The sequence below is a fragment of the Gambusia affinis genome, linkage group LG18 (assembly GCF_019740435.1).
Source record: "Gambusia affinis linkage group LG18, SWU_Gaff_1.0, whole genome shotgun sequence".
Lineage (NCBI taxonomy): Eukaryota > Metazoa > Chordata > Actinopteri > Cyprinodontiformes > Poeciliidae > Gambusia > Gambusia affinis.
In genome coordinates this window covers 4935276-4956597 of record NC_057885.1, presented here as the reverse complement: position 1 = coordinate 4956597, position 21322 = coordinate 4935276, and the positions used below count along the sequence as shown (strand labels likewise).

Sequence of the window (21322 nt, the reverse complement as noted above, 5' to 3'; positions counted from 1 at the left end):
ACCTGGAACAAGGCCAAAGTAAAGCATCTTAAAACACAGGATGCTAATATCAATAAAGCTTAAGCTACAATTCAAAGAGATCTTCCATCATTTCTCAAGTCTTTTCCATGTTGTACAACAATATTCAAGTTATCAGAGTTCAATATTACCAGCACATCAGTAAAACTAAAGAAATTAGCTTATTAGGCAGGTTTTAATGTTTTAGGAAGTTGCTCAAAGTCTAAACTGGTATTGTTGTGCATTTAAAGTGTAAACTTACTTTCGAGCAAACGCCCCCCAAAGGAAACCCAGCGCCTCCCTTTTGAAAAACATCCCGCCAGCGCCCCCTGCTGTCCTCTGAACGACCCCGTTGAGAAACGCTAACCTAGACTGTTGGAGAGCTTTGCTATAGGAACTCCCACTGAGAAGAGATCCAGAGGCAGATAGATCCACAACTCTGTGAGTTGTGGATCTATCAATCAATTGATCAATCAATCAAACTTTATTTGTATAGCACATTTCAGCAGCAAGCCATTTCAAAGTGCTGTACTAGGAGAGTGATGTCTTAACCTCTTGGACACGTTGTCTTCGATATTGATTGAAAATATACTTTTATTAGACGGTGGATGGATAGATGACTTTTACTATATCACGATTTTGCCAGTGGATGATGGATAGATGATTTTTGGGTTTTCATTACTTTTCTTTTTTTTTTTTACTAGCCATTAGGATTTTCCTTATAACCTGTGTTCTGGTTTGTGCCATTTTCTTTTGTTGAGAAAGAAAATATCTTGTTAGCTTCTACATAGTTCGCAAGGACAGTTGTCAACTGAGCTTACCAGATGAGAGCATCGGAGAATTCCCTCTACAGAGAATAGTCATGAACAGGCATTTCACAGTCATGAAACACAGAGAACAGCAGCAGATGGTATTTAAACTTGTCAGATACCAGGCTACTACATTCATGAGTGAAACAAAAAATGGCAAATCAAATTTTTGCGCGACAAGTCAACACTGAACAGAGTTTAGACGCCAACAGTTCACCATTTGTGATCATTGGGTTAATCGTTTTGCATTTAACATAAGTTCACTTGCAAAATAATAAAAAAAAAAACAAACATAGTGGTATCTTCTGCTTAAAATCAAAATTCAGGAGAAATTTTCCACAAAAGAAATTAATATAAAGAGCAATTGAAAAAACTGAAACAAGGAGCCCTGAGGAACTCCTGTGATACTGGGAGACAACAGAAAACAAGGAGACCCAAATTGAAAAACAACTCACACCATTTACATGTGCCGTATTTTAACAATCCACACCCAAACAAATCTCTCTCGTAAATGATCATTCCTTTAACATTCACTGGGTTTTAGAGGAAAAAAAAACAAAAACATGCTAGTTAGTAAAACTGATTGCCAGATAGAAGTGGGTATAAAATATGGATGGATGACTGACAGCGGCTACCATGCGTTGACAAAAGATTGCATTTAAGTTATTCGTTGTAGCTGAAGAACTTATTTACACGCAAGACAGATTTGCTGTTTTGTGGTCCAGGGCCGACACTCAAAAGATACCGTCCAGTAGGTTCCTGCAGCGAGGCAGAATGCCCTCATGTCTAGCAGACGGATGTTTCTGTGACCATCAGATCTCACACACATCAGCCTGGTAAAAAGAGACAGTACTTACCCAGGACTCAGGCACCTTTAGTATTCATCTTCCGGCCAACCCCCCGCCTCCCCCCCACACACACACACACACACTCCCACCTCCCCTTTCCCATTTATTAGTGTTGACAGCCGCCCACTGCTTCGAGTTTATTACAGTCAACCGCCTACTCTACTCTTTCCTCCCGCCATCTCTCTCCTCTGCCTCCATGGCTCCTGTCCTCAGTCCCAGGAAAGGTCAAAGTCATTTACAGGCTGCCAGAAAGCCACGGAACAAGCGGCGCGGGAGGGGGAAGCGGAGCGCACCGGAGACAAACACGGCAGCACACACAGCGTCTGTCTGCCAGAGATTCCTCCGCCGCAGTTTCGCCTCGCTCAAACTCGCAAAACTTCCTGTCCGGAGAAAAAAAACAAAGAAAAAAAATCGCAGAGGGGAGCTGCAGAATGGCGCCGGGTGGCACTCTGCAGCCACGACTTCATTGATCCCTTTATCTCATTAGCTATGTGCATTTTATTTGTGCCGATTCCCATATGTTGAGTATTTTAGAGGTGAACGTGCGACTTTTGCTTGCAGCCATGTTGTATATTATTCACGGCTGATTAAGAGCTTTGAGAAAGACAATAAAGCGCCGGAAAGAGCGAGTTCATTAAGTAAATAAGTGCAGAGGTATGTTAACGATTAGCACAGTCATTGATGATTTTATTTTTTTTATGAATTGATTGTATTGTGGTGAACTTCCACATGGCTTCTAATGTTTTTAAATTTGTAACTACATATGTTTTACATTAAAAAGGCTTTTTATTTACTATTATTATTCTCTTTTCTTGGCAGAAGCTTGTTAATTTTCTTGCATCGGACTGTAGTATATTGTATTTATGCTGTTTTTACCTTGAGAAACTACAGATGTAAACTAGCCTTTATGTCAAACTCTGGCATATTATCTGATGTGCTGTTTGAAATAAATATTAACTATGCCTGTCACAATAAGCTATAAATCCATTAATAAGCTCAAATTCCATTTGCATAGTTTATTGTGTTTTCTTTTTTCCCCTCTTTCTACCAAAAACTGGATGTTAAAAGTCTTCATTCTGGTTCATTGGTCTCATCCAGCCTTTTTGTTCACATCGACTTTATGATTCATTTTTATTTGTTGTTTCTGTTGTTTTTTTATTTGTTTTAGACATTTAGAGTGTCTTCCATTTGCAGCCTTATAAGCATTAGACTTTTATTTGTTTATCTTTGAGTATGTGTTCTTGTGTTATCATGCCGTTACCAAAACAACAATAATTACCGTTTATCGCGATAACTTTGCCGTTTGGCAAACTTTACCGCGACAGAAATCAGCTAACAGCAAAAATCAGCTAAATTTGCGACTCTGCTCAGAAAGCAGGACTCGTTGCTGATTGTGGGAGCGGATCTCAGGGCGGGACAGGAAACAACCCCGGCTCCGGACGCCAACACCAGATTGGGACGAATCTGGTGTTCGCTTGACGGACTTCCACTCAGATGATATCAACCTGCAAAGAGGCTCAAATGGCAAAGTGCTTCCACCTTCTTAGGTGCCTAATGAATTGATTCACGTTATGTAGCAGCCCTCACAGGCTCTCTGCTCACTATTATTATGCACTTCCAAACTATCGCTGAGTGATAAAAAAAAAAAAAAAGGAAAAGACAAAACGAATGACAACTCAATCATCGCTCAGATGATGGCAGTCGTTCAGACGCTGCGTCACGAGCAGGGAAACGATGGTCCCCGTCAGGTCCCACACACGGTTCAGACCGTAATCACAACACCTTTTATGCTTTTGCTCGGAGAGTCAATTCGATTTCACAGAGCAGAGCGGAAAGAATCTGTGCCGTTAAGACCGAAAAGCAGAAAGTACAGTTGAATCTTGGTGATATTTACACAGAGATTAGCATTTGCGTTCCGCGACATTAGGGTTCTTCTCCGTGCTGAAGGAATGTATCGAGCCCATTACAACAGAAAGCCTCAGGGAACCAAAGAAAAACAACAAAAAACAAAAAAATTATTTCTGTGATGCAGTAATGACATTTTAATGGCCATTTCCCTTAAGCGACGTATCTCTAGACACAGGAGGAGGAGGGGGAAAGAAACACAGTTTGAATGACTGGGTGCAGTCAAGCCTGCAACTATGAAAATGAAAGGAGAGTGTGGGGGAACCTAAAGTAAGGTTTCAACACCACCACCTCTCGGCTGCCGCTTAGCGGCCCTTAATCTGCTGCGGCTCTCAGCCGTCGTCAGGAGCCCGGCTCCCTCATGCCTCCACTTTAGCCTGGAGGCCGGCCCGCCTAGCGGCTCTTCCTGCGGGTCAGTCGGAGGTGGAGGTGGGGGCTCTTCGCCGCAGACCGATCCACTTTCAATTACGTCCAATTTAAATCTCAGGGAAGACAGCGTCTCTCTCTGCGATGCCGAGCTTTACTGAAACCTCAAACGTCTACAGAGGCAAGGAGATGAGGGGAGAAAAAGAGAAAAATGTCTGCAGATTGGAAGGAGATTCAGCTTCAGCCAAAATCGTTCTGGCTGTTGTCACAGCTGCAGAAAGGAAGGGATTTTATTTATTTTTTTATCTTGGGAGTGAAAACAAACACGACTTTCTAGTGTAAAACACTATTTTACAAAGTGTGAAGTATCAAAATTACCGTACTTTACAAAGTATTTATGTCCCTTTGATCTGGATTTTTCACACTGTGTAATAAAAAACAACTTTTAGCACAATTTATTGACATTTTTATGCTACAGAGCAACACAAAAAAAGCAATGGATGATGCATGGTGCTATTTTTCTAAAAAGCGAGGCATACCAATAAAATTGTCGCGCAGCAAATTTTCCCCTGAAGTCATCAACAGTGGAGTCTCACAGATTTGTTGTTCTGTATTCTCAGATTCACCTTTTTTTTTACAGATATCTCCACGGAACGTAACTCCTAATTTTTCCCCACAGAAAATCTGCCTAGTTGCTGGTTCATCTTGCGAAAGATATCAAAATTATTTGAAAGAAGCTTAAACACCATGACGACATGCGACTTGACATGATATTGGCTAGTGTTTATGAAGCAGCCAATTCAGATAACGGTGCTCATTTGTCTTGATAAGATGTTTGATTCTGCGACAGCACCAAGATGGTACTAAATCATTTAAAGGTATATCTGGTGTCTGAACTTTTATAGTTGGAGGTTACAAGTGTCAGGCTCTAAGCCAGCGGTTGCAGTACCAGGTGGCCGCTGTAATCACTCAATAGAGTCTGACTGTCTGTGACTCATTTTCAGTTCAAATCCAGCTGATTTGTGGAGGCCTCAACAGTTTAACAGCATCAAAGCAAGCTACAAACGTAAGCAATGCTAAAAGTTTAGATCTACAATGGAATGGCTTAGATCAGTGTTTTTCAAACTGGGGCCACCGGGGGGCGATAGGGGACCTTAGGAAACTTGAGTGGAGATAAGAAAAATGTGTTAAACTTAACACATTTCTTAATCAAAGCTCTTAATCAATTTTTTAAATTACAAAATCTAATCAGTTTTTTAATCGTTATGAAATATAAATTAAAATAACTGATTGAAATGTTATCTGGCATGCTCGTCTTTCTGATCGGCTGCTAGTTATCAAGAGGCTTTGCTCCTCAAGCTAGCAGAGCTAAAATCAAAAGGTATGAGGTTGGATATAAGCTACAAATATAATAGCTATTGAGTATAGAGAATAAAAGTGAGAAAAATCATTTAAGAATTGACGTTCCGTAACATATTTTGTAGAATTGTTTGCAGGTTTTCAGACGCGGCCCCTGGTCAGAAGCTAATGCTGTTTGGGGGGCCAGGACACGGAAATGTTTGGGAACCCATGATTCAGATCAAAGCATATTCATCTTCTACTATATTTTTATGTTTTTATGATCATATTGTTGTTGAGTGACTACTTGTCACTGTGCTGCTGATACTTGCCACGCAAAAGAGATTCCTAATCTCAAGGAGTTTCTTTTATTATCCTGGTTAAATAAAGGTTGATGACGTGTTATAAAGACCTAGTCAAAGTCTTAAATCCAATCTAAGATAAGACTTGAAGACTGACTTTCTATCTTATCTATTTTTCAATCAGAATAAGCAAAACTATCAGTGCCCAGATGAGTAAAGCTGGTGGACTTGTGTCCCAAAAGACTTCATTAATGTCTTCCATGTCAGAAATATGTACTAATTGTTGTTGGTCTGTCAAACTGTAGCATGACAAAATCTTAAAAGACGGTCTGAACACTCTTTACACACCTTTCTTGAAAGCGTTATGTTGCGAAAAGTGTTTGATTGTTGCGAAAGTATTTAAGAATTAAATTGTGAGTAAAATTTTCTTAATTTTCAGAGTAGAATCCACAGTTCCTGCTGGCCTCCCATCAGATTTACAGATTTACCCCCCGCCGTTTTAATACATTTTCTCCCTCAAAGACAAACTAGATCAGCTCTGGAATGTCCACGGCAGAGAGGAGAGCAGCACCGGCACACGGAGAGCGTTTCCGTCTGAAATATTTCAACATGACCTTGCAGCAAGTGAGAGTGCGTCGCGGTAAACGCAGCCATCGAGAGGGGAATGAGAATGAGGCAGAGGCTGCAGTGGGCGTGCGTCGGTATGTGGGCGTGCTCGTGCGTGTGTGTGCGTCAGGGTTATCTGGCAAACCTCAGAGCGCTCTGGCTGATCATTGCAAACAGAAAAGGGAAAGTGCAGAGGGAGGAGGAGGAGCAGACAGAGACAGTGTGCGATACAAGGACAGAGGAAACCTTGATGGTCTTCTGGGGCCTTAAGGTGCTTTGAGATCAAAGCTCCTTTTGAACGCTTCAAGATTTCTTTGTTTCTCCTCGGCACACACACAGTTAGTCAATTAAGAATGGGGAAATAGAAAAAGAGGCTCCGTGAAGGCGGTTTTGAAGCTTTCCCTTCTTTGTTTCCTTCAACCGACAGCTCAATTAGACGGAGCTTCGTCTCTAGCAAACCCTAAAGGTTCATCACCAACACACGCCTTCCAAACTGATGAACTAATGGGGTAAACAAGCAAAGTAGAACGAGAAAACATTGGAATTTAGCGTTTTACGTCTTGAAAAACTACCAAAATAAAGAAAGAGAAAATGAAGCTAAAGCAGCTTGACCAGTTCAGGAATTTGCTGATGTCGATAATTCGCTCTGACAGACTTCATATTAATAGTCCCGTGGGGTGGCGGAAAATGCAAACTATTCGTCAGCTTCTTTCCCCATTTCCTCCAATAATGATCTATCACAGCCCGGATCTGCTTGAGCCTAACTTGACATGCCAGTGTAAGTATGCCTCCCTGCAATAATTTATGAGCTTACGAATCAGCCGGTGGGGCGGAATGAGCGGGAGACGTGCAGGATAAACACATGTTAACCAAAAACAGCAATCGCTTCTCATACTCGTGCACATGTCCGACTGCTCTCTGCGTCGTTACAGCAACTCAATATTTCACGCGGACTTACAGCAGAAGTGGCGCTTTCTAATTTGCTTAATGTTCAAATACATGTTTAATTTGCAGTTAGGGATGAATATTTGGAGGCTTGTCTTGAAGTTGTCCCACAGGCGCCTGCTACTGAGCCTGATAGACTATCAGAAGATATCTCTGCATTCCCCCTTTGAGGGTAATTCTGCCTCTGAATGGGTAATCAGCCTGTCAAAATGCACGCCTAATGCCTGCGAGTGGAGATCGGCTGTGGCATCTGCTACATGGAGAACAGTACAGCGGGGTGAATCTTCCACTCAGAAACTGCAGCGTTACATAAGGACAAGAGGGAGGGTGGGGGGATACAGAAGTGGTTGCATAACTTGTAGACTTCTCGCTGGTGAAATCACCCACTTTGTGTTCCCAGGACGTCTTTGGAGTGTTGGGTTGTGGCAGACACAGAGCGGGGGTTCTGGAGTCGGGCAGCGGATATCTAAATCACCCAATTCATGTCTCTCATCAGTCACCTGAAGTGCCGCTACAGGCGGCGTAGCGGCTTTGGCCGAGGAGATCGAGGGAAACTGAAATTATCACCTATCGGAGCGCACACAGACGGCCTCACTCTCTGCTGCTGCTCGGCCAGCTCATTTGTATGTGTTTGCTGTGATCTCCGGCAGTCACCTTGAGCGAACACCCAACACACACCCATACACACGCGTGCGTGCATGCTGTTCTCTCTGTCTTAATAGCACTTTATCTCTCCACTCTTCCTTTCCTTCTCCTGAACTCCTCCTATCTTTTCAGCGATGGTGGTCGTCTGTTCTTTCTCACCCTGACAATGAAGACTGGCCGCTCTAATGGCGAATCAGATCTCATTGAAAAATCAATGACTTAGACTAATGTGCTGCCTTGTGTGCGTGTGTGTGTGTGTGTGTGTGTGTCTGAATCTGAATCTCCCATCAGAGTGTGACTCATGCTGGGCTTGCCTATTTGTCCTGGAGTACACACGAGCTGGCGGCGAGCCCTGCTACTGCAGAGAGAGGCAACGTCTCAGCCAAAGAAAGGAAGTGAGACTCATAAATCAGCCGAAACATGGTCGTCTATAAGCCTGATTAGGAGCTCTTTGTCAGGTTCCAATCTCTGATTTGACAGAAAACAACTCATAATGTGGTGATTCCATCCTGGGACTATTGACAGAGTTTGACATTCTGTAGGTTTGCCCTCTGTCACAACACTGACTCACATGCTTATACGCCAAGACGTCAATGTACTGGTGTGAGCTTACGCCGAGGCCTGTTACACACCAAAACCCCAAGAGCAAACAGTGACTTTCAAAACTGCTGTGATCCAAATGACAGTGTGAAAAATCAAGATACCATTAAGTGAAACAAACCTAGTGCTACCTTTGCTCCATCTTGAGTGTTGCAACACTTCTTTGACACAAACGAGCCAATAAAAACAGTAGAGCACCAAGCTCAGCACCAAGACGGGATGGTTGTCATCCAGACCACTGAGGGGGATGTGAATGATTCGATTTGAAGGGGCCGGCATGTCTAAAACGGCATCAGACAGCATAACTGGAGGCATCATGAGCACAATAACACTGTTATCAGGCAGTTGCCAGAGCATTCAACAGTCAATTAAAACAATAAATGGAGGTCAGTAGAGACAGAAAAGCATTTGTAAATGCATTAGACAGCATTGCCGGCACTTGAAAGAGTTTGATCGGGGTTGTTTTTTGGGTTTGCATGAAATAGGTTTGTCACGGTCGAATCGCCCGATATCTGTGGCCAACTCCGTAAGAACACAAAATCCAGTTTGTTTATCCTGCGTTCTACAGAACCCAATCAAATGAGACCATGGGTGAGTGGCGCTAATTGCATTTTGGAGAACTTTGAAGTCAACGATGAGGCTTCTTTGATGTGAGGGCAGAGCTCCTTGGTATCATTAATTGCCTTTCTTTCTGCAAATGAACATGATTGTCAGCCGAGACACTTTGAGGACAAATGCCTGCTACAAAATGTCAAAATGAATTGAAATATTAAACTTTAACGGTAACCTCTATATGTGTACACGTGGTGTAGGTTGTGACACATATGCAACACTATTACTGAACTATTGCTGATCACCTTTCGACTGCCGTTGTGAAATTGCTTCAGAAAAAGTGTGTTGACATGGACATTCCTGCAGTATTTCAACCAGATCCATCTAAACATATTACGGATCTGTGCTCTGGTATGAAAGGGCACAGATTTCTCACAGTCTGAATCGGGGGCGGGGCATTTTGCAGAGGATTTCAGACTCATCTTGAAACAAAACATTGACTTGTTTCAACCAAAATCGTTTGAAAGCACTCCGAATTTGACATCACCCAACACATCCCACTAACTTTAAATGCAGCCTTTTCTACACGCACTCACTTTCCGAATTCGGCATTCTTAACCGTCTGGCTTTGACGTATTCAGGAATTCATACCATGCATTTTTTAAACTTGCACTTTCAACATAAGTGTCTGGCTTAGAAATGGACTCTAAGGGCGCAGGGTGGCTCAGGTGGTGGAGCAGGCGCACCGTGTGCGAAGGCCATAGGCTTTTGCTTTAAGTCGCTCCAGGTCCAGTTCCAGGTCTCTGGCCACCTGCCACATTTGTCTTCCTCTTCTTTTGACAACTTTTATCAAAGTCACTGTGCTAGAAAAGGCCACTTGTGCCAAAAATCATCTAAAACTAAAATATATGTGCACTCTTAGCTAAACTGGTGCTTTTTTACATTTACTGTTATCAGTAACCATATTCCTTCCCTCTAAAGCTAAGGCTCATGTCTTAACTATAAAAACTGACTTGTTAGTGCACACTGGGTCTGTTGTTATTGTGACTGACCCTGCTGGAGGCAGGGACTGAGTCCAATCATTAGTTAGATCAATGACAAGCACTTCTAACTCTTATCTCCGACCATCGTACAGCCACAATAATGACACACACGTCTTTAAATTACAGTGATGTTTTTATCAACTGGCATGTTTAAACAAAATCCCCATTTTATCACAGAGGAAAGCCAACACGGTAGTATATTAAGAGGGCCTGTAATTTGAAAAGAAAAAAAGTGCCATTACAACCTAGTGGTGTGACAAAATATGTCATCCACCCCTTGGCATCTCCCACATCCATTTGTTCCAACATCTGGTCACTTACATCTGCACACCCCATATGCTGTTTAACAACATAATATAAAGGCTCAGCTTCAGGCAAACCCAAATTACAGTCCAAAACCTGCTGGAAATACTGTCATTTGATTTGCCTCGTTTTTTTGTTGTTTTTTGTTTCTCATGTAGCGCTGTCCACCGAAACGGGACTATTCCTCCTGGGTTTTGTAAGCGCTCACTGATGTTGAGATAAAGGCCTAAAGAGATTTTTCTGCCACTCGGTTCAACTAATTTGCTCATGCAATGCTGTGGAAACGTGATACATAAGAGGCTGTCGCATGAAAACATAGTGCTCACATAAACATTTTGATTCCAATGTCCAATCTGATCTCTTTCTTCAGATCTCTGCAGTTTCTCAACCTTAAGCAAAGTCTTAAACTTCAAACATGCATCAAGCGTGACAGGTCTACCTTTCACTGCTTTATCACATGAAAGACGACTACAAGTGAGCTGTGATATGAAAAGAATATGTATTTTAGTGTCAACACAGTGTTGTGATTTACACCCCGGTATTGCTGTCAAGAGGTGTGCGATGGCAGTTTAAATTTATCGAGATGTGCGAGGAAAACCCGAACATTTCATAGGGCAAAGTGTCTATGTAGGTGCATCTTCAGGTCTTCAAAGATGGATGGAGGACTGGAGAGAGAAAGAAGGCAGAAAGAGAGGGTTATGAATGTATGAGGCAGAGGGCATGTCGAGGTGGTGATACGAGAAAATGTCTCTGAGAAGCAGAAGTTGTAAAAAAAAGAAAAGAAAGCCAGAGTAGGGCTGGAATCCACGGCACCGAAGCAACGTGGGCGTTTATTCCTTTAGGAAAAGTTAGGAGAGGATCTCTGTTACTGTGGCAGTGGAAATCAATGTTGATCCTCCCACAGTTCACCTCTTTACCAACGACAGCCCCAGACATCTGGAGATGTTTGCCTATTTGGCTGACTAATTACGGGACGAAAAAAAAAAAGTTGTACAATGCCTGTAAAGTTTCTTGTCCACTTTGGTTTTCTTCTTCTGTCTCTCTTTTCCCTTTCAGCTGTTTGGATTTATTGGCTCCTGTTAATCCTTCACCAGACTCCCAAGATATGGCAATAATCCCTGTATCTGCCACAAAGCCTCATTACGCCGCGCGTCATTGTGAGAACAGAAACAAAGCAAGAACTGGCAGGTGACGTGACATTTTATCTGCTTTACAAAAGACTTAAACTAACCCCAAACTCTTGCTCAAAATGGAAGTTCGGTGAGTTCAGCTCAAAAGTGACTCTGTCCTCAATCTCTTCGCCAACAAACCTTGAGACGTACTTTGAATTTTCTAATCCATGAGCCTTCGACCTCAGCTCGATAGCTCCCTCCAAGGCTTGTCCCTGTGTTGGCCCGAGTCACGAACATGGTGTCGGAAAAGTCCAATTGATCCAGGAGCTTGTGTGAATGATTTGGAGCAGGAAGTGACTCCCAGAGAGCAGCGGGGCAGGCGGGGAGGGGCGCATCAAGTCAAAATAAAATAGGACTGTAGATTATTCCTGCCTGGCAGCGTAAATCTAGTCAGCAAACTGTGAAATGAGATATCGGAGTCCTTGAATATCGTGCATAAGCTGTGTTTTGTTTAGAGGCTTTGTGCAATAATAATCCTTTGTGACATTGTACGGGTTAATTCTGTGCCATGGTCGCTCCTGTCTTACTTGATGATGCAACAAGGCCAACAAATATATTTTTAAAAAAAGGTGTGAGGAAATTGCTTAACTAATTTGGGAGTCAGAGATACTGAACTACGTTTAGTCACTGTGGGCATCACGATCCATTTGAACAGTTCTTTTTTGAAGGCGGAGTGTTGATATGGATTCAGTAATAAGAATTGTGGCAAGGCTTATCGCAATAAGCAATACATCAATTAATTGCATGATAAATTAAAAAGCTCAATAATGCCCATTTTTGTGATTTATTGTTTTTTTCTTTTCTCTTTCTATCAAAAACTAGATGACAAAAGTCTTGAGTCTGATTCTTTGGTCTCAACTAGCTCGTTTTTTTGAGGATACTTTTGTTTTCAGAGATTTCCTAATTCTCTTTATTTGTTGTTTCCGTTGTTTTGCTTTTTTGTTTTGGATATTTAAAAGGTTTTGGTTCTTCATAAGAATTTAAAGTTAATTGATCTTTGAGAATGTGTACATCATTAATATTATACTACTTGAAAATGGTCTCAAAACAACGATATTATCATTTATCGCAATAACTTCTGGGACGATCTATCGTCCAGCAGATTTTGTAATCCCGTCGGGTTATCATCACAGTGCTATTACGTAGAATATTATCTGGTGTCGGTTTAGTCAGTGAAGTTTGCACACATTGCTGCACACTGCCAACTTCCTTCTTCTTTATTTCGGCTGCCTGACTGTGTGTGAAGCTACGTGTGAGACATGTGAAATGTTGTTTTGATATGAGCGCTTGTGCTTGTTGTGGAGGGGCCTGTCTCCCTGAGCTGAGGGGCAGCGAGGCAGGCAGCTGGCTGGAATTCAAAGGAAACACTGTGACCTTCACACAGAATCAAAGGAAGATGTTTTGTGTCGCGCTTGTTTTCGCTCGTCTCCTCTCCCGTCTCAGAAACGCTGGCCACAGTCTCTTCCAACTGGAAGCACAATGCAGGCGTTTAATGTGTCGAAGTTACATCTCCGGAAGCGACATAAGCTTTTCTTTCATAGTTGCCAACGTGACATGTTTCTTCACACGGGTGCAGGTGAGGGACCTTCCTTCTAATTAAATGCATGTCACATGTGGTGCTTTACAGTAGGGACCCCCGTGTGCAACCCTGGAGGACCCGACCGTAGAAAAACATGGAAAAAAAAAAGGCTCCACCTTGTGGACGGCACTTTGGAGATGGAGATATGATGTTTTCAGATTTTTTTTGTTGAATTTTTTTGTTTTATGAAAATTAGGTGAAACAAAATATTTTTCTGTTTTACATTTTGTGAAATTACTGTACAAAAACTACATGTATACAGATGTCCTAGACAGTTTAATAATCATCCAACACGCCAAACTTCTTTTTGATTGTTGCTCTTCCAAGGTTTTTTCAAGTTGTGGAAGTTTGTGGACTTTGTAGGAAGAAACCTTTATGAAAACCAGACTGTCTCCGATATGTTGTGGATCCTTATCCTTGGTATAAAACTCATGTGTTGACTCTACCTGTCAGAGCTTTTCGTGTGGAACTTCTTCATTACTGACTGTCTTACAATCTCTCTGTATTGAGCACAATATGCACATAAACCCGATTGAGTGGTTTCATCTAACAGTGCTCTAAAAATTAATTTTTTTCCACAACACCTAGTCAAAGCCCAGGCCCAAATACAACTGAGAATCTGTGGCAGGACTTGAAAGCTGATCGTTACAGAAACTTCCCACGTAAAATGACTGAACTTGAGCTTTTTAACTAAGCAGAAAAGGTAACTGTAGCTGGAGTAAAAGGTGAAAATATATCTACTAATGTTCCAAAATACAGAAACACACCACACCTTTCAGATTTCTAAACGCAAGAATTGTTGAGAATGGTGTTTCATTTCAAGTGCTACGGCCTGTGTACATACGGTCAACTTCGCAGCAGCATCGTGACGAGACGTGGAAAAAACACATGAATATTTTAGCCAGGCTCTGTTTTCATGTGGGGTAAAATTGAGAAAACAAACACATATTGTTGCAAAATTAACTTTGCATCAATATGTTATTTCTCCCCACCCACCCCAATGCTTTTCATCTCTTTTATCAAAGTGAAAGAAAAGCCTCCACACATCCAGTGGTTTCTGTGGTGTTTAAGGTGAACTTGTCAGTAAACAGAAGCTCTCAGACACTAAGAGGGGAACAGGTGCCACCAAATGCAGATTTACCAGCTACGTCCTCAAAAAAACAGCTACGTTAATTTGGACCGCCGATTGATCAACGGCACAAACCGCCCCTTCCTATTTCTTTCATGTTGTTTTCCATCATTTCAGCTATTTTTACTTTTTCCCCAACTACCTTTTCCTTTTCCCCCAACTACCCAGCTGTCTCTCATCCATTCATCCTCTATCTTCAGATCCCCCAGCAGCTTTTTTGTCTTTTTTCTTTTTTGGTCTCTGCAGGTAGAATTGGATGTTGAAGCTGCCAGAGAAGAACGGGCTCCAGGGCGCTCAGGCTAATATTTGCCCTGCGCTAAACTGAGCAAACAGGGATAAAGCAAACAGCTCTGTCCCTGGCTGGCTGCCTTGTTGTCCTTTCATTCCCGCCCTGCCTTCCCACCGCCGCGTGCCGTGCAGCTCACCGCTGGCTAATCAAGGCTTGTGCGCCACGAGCGCGATGTTTTTAAGCAAAGCGCCAGATGAGCGGTAAATCTGATAGCCTAATCTGTTTCGGCGGCGTGTCTTTGGAAATCGGGGTGCGAGGATTATTAGCTCCGCACCTGCGTAATCCGACGGCTTCCAAGCCAGCAGTGCTGCAAGGACGCCTTTCAGAAACTTTCACATTTCTGCGGCTGTTGTTCACAGAAGAAATCTTTGTTTTCTCCTTTCTCTGGTGGAGAGTTTTTTTTCGGCACTATTTTTCCCCCTCCCCAGTCAGAGTTGATTGCAATGAATGCTGACAGAGGTCTGTCGATAAAGTGGACAACAACAGCAACAATACGACAAATTCAACTTCAAGAGAGTTCAAACTCCCTCTGCAGTAAAACTTTTAAATCCCCCCTTTTTTCTTTGTACAGTTTGTTTCAGATCAGTCAAAAGTGTCATGTTCCGTGTTTTTCTGTGTGTTTATTTCGAGTTTCCTGTGTGTCTGAGTCTCTGTGTTGTCCTGTCTCCCCTTGATTAGTTCCCAGGTGTGTCTCGTTCCCTGATTACCCTCTGTGTATTTATTGTCACCTGTATGTCTGTATCTTTGTCGGGTCCTACGTCTAGGTTACGTCTTCCTACTTTTGTTGTCCTTGGGATACCCAGTTGCTACCGGTTTTGAGCCCTGGTTTTTGCTCTGCTCTGCCGTGCTGCCTGGTTTTATTGGTCTGTATTCTGGACATTTTCATCATTGAACATTTTCATTTGCACTTTCATCTGGGTCTAGCGTTTGCCTCACCACCTCATACACCGCACTTCATGACAAAAACCAGAAGTTTACATACACCTTTTTTATTTTTGTTAAATTATTGTCTGGAGACACATCAGACAAAACTTCTCTCATTTTAGGTCAGCGGGAATTACCACAAATTATTTCTATTTTCTGGAAGCCACAATAATGACAGAAGGAATATCTCAGAGGTTTATTAATCGATGTCTTCAAAATCAGACGTTTTCATAACCCCATCCTGCAGCAAACTGCTCAACGTTTTGCTTCTTGATCACCAGGAACAAAGGTTTGTTTGATCATAAACAAAACTCTAAAGCCGCCACAGAAAATATGGATTAATATTGGGATTAAATTAAACACAGGAGGTAATTTGCTACACAAAATTTTAGATTAAGTGTTGGGGTGACAGGAGGAATGCCTCTTACAGGCCACTGTACGCAGAGTGTTTGGTCACATCCGGACTTGTCTGTAGTCAGTCCACCACTTCTCCTCAGATACCCCCAGTGGGACACTTTCAGCAATTACTCTGCATGATTCAAACATAAGAGGCTTCATGGTTAAAATCAAAATACCAAATGTCTACCTTTCCTGCAAACTAAGACCAGACCCAGCTGCCGACACGTCCAACTGATCACCTGTCTGCTGAATTCCCAAAAGAGAGACAATCCAAGGAAAGCGCCAAACCTTTAGGTTCCCTCATAGTTTTCAGTCTAGTTCTAATTCTGTTGAGCCTAAAATGGGCTAAATTGTCTTTGTTGCAACTCGAATCGCAGAATTAGCATCTTGTCATCTTTGGTTAGTGCATTGTTTTAAACCCAATAGGTTCCATTAGGATCCAACAAAGTGGTTTACACTAGGAAAAATATGAACTTGACTTAATATGGTCTTTCCGATCTGGTGTAGTTGGTTTAAGGAGAAAATATCCTTCAAAATCGGGGGGGAAAAAAAAAAGTCCAAGAATGTTGCTCGGAGGGAGAAGTTAATTTTGCAGCTGACATGATAGAGACGGTGCGCCGTCCGATGATGTTTTATGCAAACTAAAGTGGTGATTATTAATCACCGCCGTGGATGATAATGACACCGTTTAAATTTCCTAGCTTCTAGGTCAGAATGAATTGCTTGTTCGAATCTACAAAGGCGCATGATAAATGAAACGAGCCATTAGGGGAGCAACAAAGCCCGTATGCTACACTTCATTATCCACCTGGGCCACAACAAAAAGCACAAATTACTGTTGTTCCCCGGTTTACTTCTCTGATCCCGGTGCCGCAATTACAGCTTCAATGAGATTTTGGGTTGTGCAAGACACGAGCAGAGTTAACTGACCATGGACACTTATCCATTAGCGCTCCTTAAATGTTCCAGTAAAAGCCCTATAAATACCACAGATAAGTGAGGAGAAAACATTAATGGGTAAATGAATGCTTGCTGCGGATATACAGAGTTTTATACTAAATAAAACCAAAAAAAATAAATAATAAAAAATCATCTTAAAAGTATAAAGGATATGGAAGTTAATGTCATATTATCATGCAGCAGACACCAACCGATAATGAATAATTAAATGTATAAATTGCTTTCTTTTAACCTTTGGCCCGTGTAACACCTGGGCGACGGCTGCGACAGTCATGCATAATGTGGATGAAATGTTTAAAGAACGCTGATGGAATCGCCCAGTGAGAAAGGGAACTGTGTCGCAGCCCGGAAACTCGCGCTGCCTGGGCGGCGAGTGAAAGCGGTGCCCTGGTGCGACGACGGGTTAATCACCCAAGTGTTTAAAAGACCGAACCGTTTTTAAAAGGCACCCCTAAACGCGATGAGGCGTAGCTGCTTCAGAGAGCTCTAACAGAGTGACTGTTGGGGCACCTACAAAGCGGCTCGTAGAGCAAAGGAGGCTGTTGTTGAGAGAGAGTTTTGTTTACATGGCAGGCACAAATCTTCAAAGACGACGGCTTGAAGTTAACAGGAGAGACAAAAAAACTAAAGTCTCTCTTGCGTCACGTCTTTTCTGAGAAGCGAGGCGAACGATATGGTGTTGAACGTTTAGTCCAAGAATTTATTCAGACTGTGAGAAAGTAAGACCAGACTCAACCACCGACATGTCAACACCTACACCCTGTTGCTAATTCATCTCGTGCTAACAAGATGCTAATGTGGACACAAAGTCATCAAGAATCTGTTGTTGTTTACACGTGTTCAAAAGAGGAGACAATTGTAAAATGGAGGGAACAATGACGCATTACTTTAGTGGAAACTCTAGTTTAACTTCTTAGAAAGTTTGATTTGTATGATGAAGACAAGTGAGCACTGATGAGACCTGTTTGAGGGGCATTATGTGTTTCCAAGCACATAGTGCCATTTTATAGCAAATTCAGGTAACTTCAGTTATAAAAATGCAACATACATTGAATGAAATGAAGCCTTGAAATTGTGCCTCTGTCGCTTTAAGAAGCTCCTGGTCTTTCTGTACCTGCTCTAGTCAGCGTGGTGGAATCTTTCTCTGTCAAAGATAAAGTCGTTTCTCTCCAGGTGTGACTTGGAAACTGGCACGCTTTCATAACCTCGCGCCTGGACTTTCACAATTCGCTGTTATTCGAGGTCAGTCAGCGCTCTCTACAGCATCTACAAGTACCGCAACATGCAGCGGTGCAATCTTTAAATTGTACTGCCTTAAATGGTACGAGACAGTAAGAGAACATCACATCTCTCTTCCAATTAAGGTTGGGATTTAATTTTAAAATTCTCTTATTACTCTTTAAATCTATGAATGGTCTCCGTTCTAGTAACAGCTGAAGCTCCACCAGTGCAGCTCAAAGCAGCACTTTGAACTTTTTTTAGTATGACGGATGGTTTATAAATAAAATTGATTGATTAATTGAACCATATGAAAGGACAAGTGGCAATAAAAGAAGGAACAAATGCAAATTCTAATGCTAATTTCTGCAGCATGCGTCTCCGGCCACATTTTATCCCTGCTGTGACTGCAAGAGCCCTCTCAAGCAAGCAACTGTCTCCAGTGGGAAATAAGACAAGAATTCCACCATAAACTTTGCCCATAGTTCAGTGTTCACTGTGGGTAATACGGCGCATATAAAATCCACTGGAACTTGCAGCTATAAAGTTTCTGTTTTTGTTCCTGTGATGGTTCGTATCTCATTAAACCATGAGATACTCACGTACAGAACGGTGCCACCTATATTTATGAACACGTTACTTTATTGTTTGAGGTCTTAGAACAAAGAGGAACATGTTGCCGTTGGCTTTTATCGCCAATAACAAGGAGCAGAACAACAATGCGTGGACTGTGCCCTTATTGCGACGGCTTAATCTAGAAGCGCACTTTACTGCTAACGCTGTCCTCTGAAATCAACCGCATTGTATCAAAATAAACGAGGCATTGAATTAAAACGCACAGTTTATACCAGGCTTTTCATTTGCTCGTAGAATTTTTAATCCGCTTGCAATTCTCTGTGAATTTCTTTGTCGGCTCAAACTTTGCTATTTTTCTTTTTTTTTTAAATGACGTATCTTCGCTCAAACAAGCAACAGGAAGGTGTAAAATCACATTGACAGCGAAGGAGCAGAGAAAGGTGTCCTATTATCATCAGTACTCTGGGAAAATGTCATCTTTAAAGAGTAACCAGATGCGCTTTTACCTTACATCAACTCTGGCGTACTTTCTGTGACGCGTTGCTGCAAAGTGAACACATGTTCTCTAACGCGCGTGTCGGCGGCTGCTCCTGCCGAAGCGCGACCCCGCATCCCCAGCAGGTGATAAACACCGCCGACTCTCCAGCCGCAGGTGCTCTGTCCTCCTTAGCTGCGTCGCCATAGCAACCCCCGCCGTGCCGGCTCAGTGGCCGTCAGCCATGATGAATCATATGCCAAGTAAATGATAGGACAGTGATAGCGAACACTTATAGCCTGGCCTTCAATTTGTTCTTTTTCTTTCCCTCCTCAACACACCCACTGCGCATATATACCGTATGTCATGGCACAAGTTTTTCCAGCACGCACACACACACACACAGAGAGAGGAATTAATGGTCACTCTCAAAAGTGACAGAGGAATAAGTTGGTGTAAGCATCACTTTGCTGCTTCCTGACAACACATTCAACAAACCCTCTGACTAGGAGAGATGCTATAGGGGAAGACGTGTGTGTGTGTGTGTGTGTGTGTGTGTGTGTGTGTGTGTGTGTGGGTATGAATGCATAAACAGAAATGTGCCATGATAAAAATTCTAATTATTACAAGGACAAGACAGGAGTGGAAGAAGACAAAGTTAGCCATGTTTAGCAGTAGCTTTAAATAGGCAGTGCTAAGAGATCACACTGTGAATAGTTCAAATCTGCTTTAAAACCTCTAAACTGCCTGATGTTTTAACTTCTGTCCAGTATATATCAAAGCTACTCAGAGCTACAGGAAATTGGCTGTAAGATTTTCGGAATCCTAATTGAAAAACTTTATGAATCACCCTACCGCAATAATATGGTGAGATTGGCTAATAACATCTGAAACATGAATACAAACTGCTAGGGTGAAAGATACACGGCTCCACCGCTTGATGAAGCTGTAACAGAACTTTAGTGACTCAGTCGGTTCCAAAACTAACCAAATATGACTGTTTTATGGTTAAAATTTTTCTGTAAACAATACTGTTGTGATGTAAAAGAACAAATGGATACCGTATTGCATTGTACCATATCAGATCAGAAGATATATTCTATCACATTGTAATGAATTATATTGCTTTGAACTTTATCATACACAGTCGTTATGTATTGTGTGTTATGTTTGTTTCCATGTTTGCATACGTGCAGTCATTGTTGAAAGTAAGTACAGCCTCTGTTAATTCTAGGGTTTGGATAAATATCTATCTATCTATATATATATATATATATTTATACAGTCTTTACCTCAAATGCACAAAATCCCAAATTCCAGAGTCCAAAATGTCATTATTTTATGAATACACATGCTAAGAAAAATACTGTTAAACTACATAAAGCTCACTGTCATCCTACTGACTAAATGAAAAAGCATCAGACATCTACACTGTAAACTGCCTGACCTCCTGAAATTTTCTGATCCAGTTAGACGTTTTCCCTCTGTTAGGCTGAGCTGGGAATAAATATAAATTTTTCATTCTGGCAAAAAAAAATAAAACAAAACATCTGCACTTTCCAAATGTCCTCAGAACACAACCTGCGAATGTACAGAACAATAGCAGAAACAATGTTCACTCCTATCAATAAATATCTCATTTGGCTTCAATGCAGCAAATTATGTTTGGATTGATTTCTTTTTCCTTCCTCCCTTCATTTGCTTCATCCTTTTGTGACCTTGTAAAGGTTTATTTTATTTAATTTATTTTTTTATTTTCAGCTCTAAACACATGAAACACAAAATCCTCCATCAGCGAGCAGCATTATTGCTCCCGGCTCGGGTCCAGCTTCACATTTCCGAGCCGGTGGGAAAGCCCACCTTGATCGGGTCACTGGGAAGGACGCCAGTGTTAACTGTGTTCACACACACGGCCACGCACGCATACACACCCGCCCTGACCTGTGATGCTCTACGAGCGGGGGAGTGGGAGTGTGAAGGTTGGAGGGAGCTCGGATCCGTCCGCTAACTGCTGGGAGCAGCAAACGTTTGGAGGTGGAGTTCTCAAAAAGGAACATCTCTAACCTGGGCGAAGCTGCTCCTCCCCTCTTTCTTCAAATTCAACAAAATGGTTATCAAACGTTTGTGCAGCACAAAGATTTGTTTGTGCCGCAATCATTGTAAAGACATTTGACAAATGTTTCCAGGGATCACTGAAGGTCAGCCAGTCGGTCCACATTTAGAAAATCAAACAGAATATGGTGTCAATAAACTGTGCTACATTTGTACTACTTTTGTGCGGCAAAAAATTTTGTTTGTGTCGTTTAGGAGATAAAAAAAAAAAGGAAACGATTCCAGGGATC

At 42.0% G+C, this 21322-nt stretch overlaps 1 protein-coding gene across 6 annotated transcripts in view; it reads right to left on the bottom strand.

Annotated features, from left to right (window-relative positions):
* Nucleotides 1-21322, bottom strand: part of nrxn2b (neurexin 2b) — a 746427-nt gene that overhangs the window by 68892 nt on the left and 656213 nt on the right. The window lies entirely within an intron of this gene.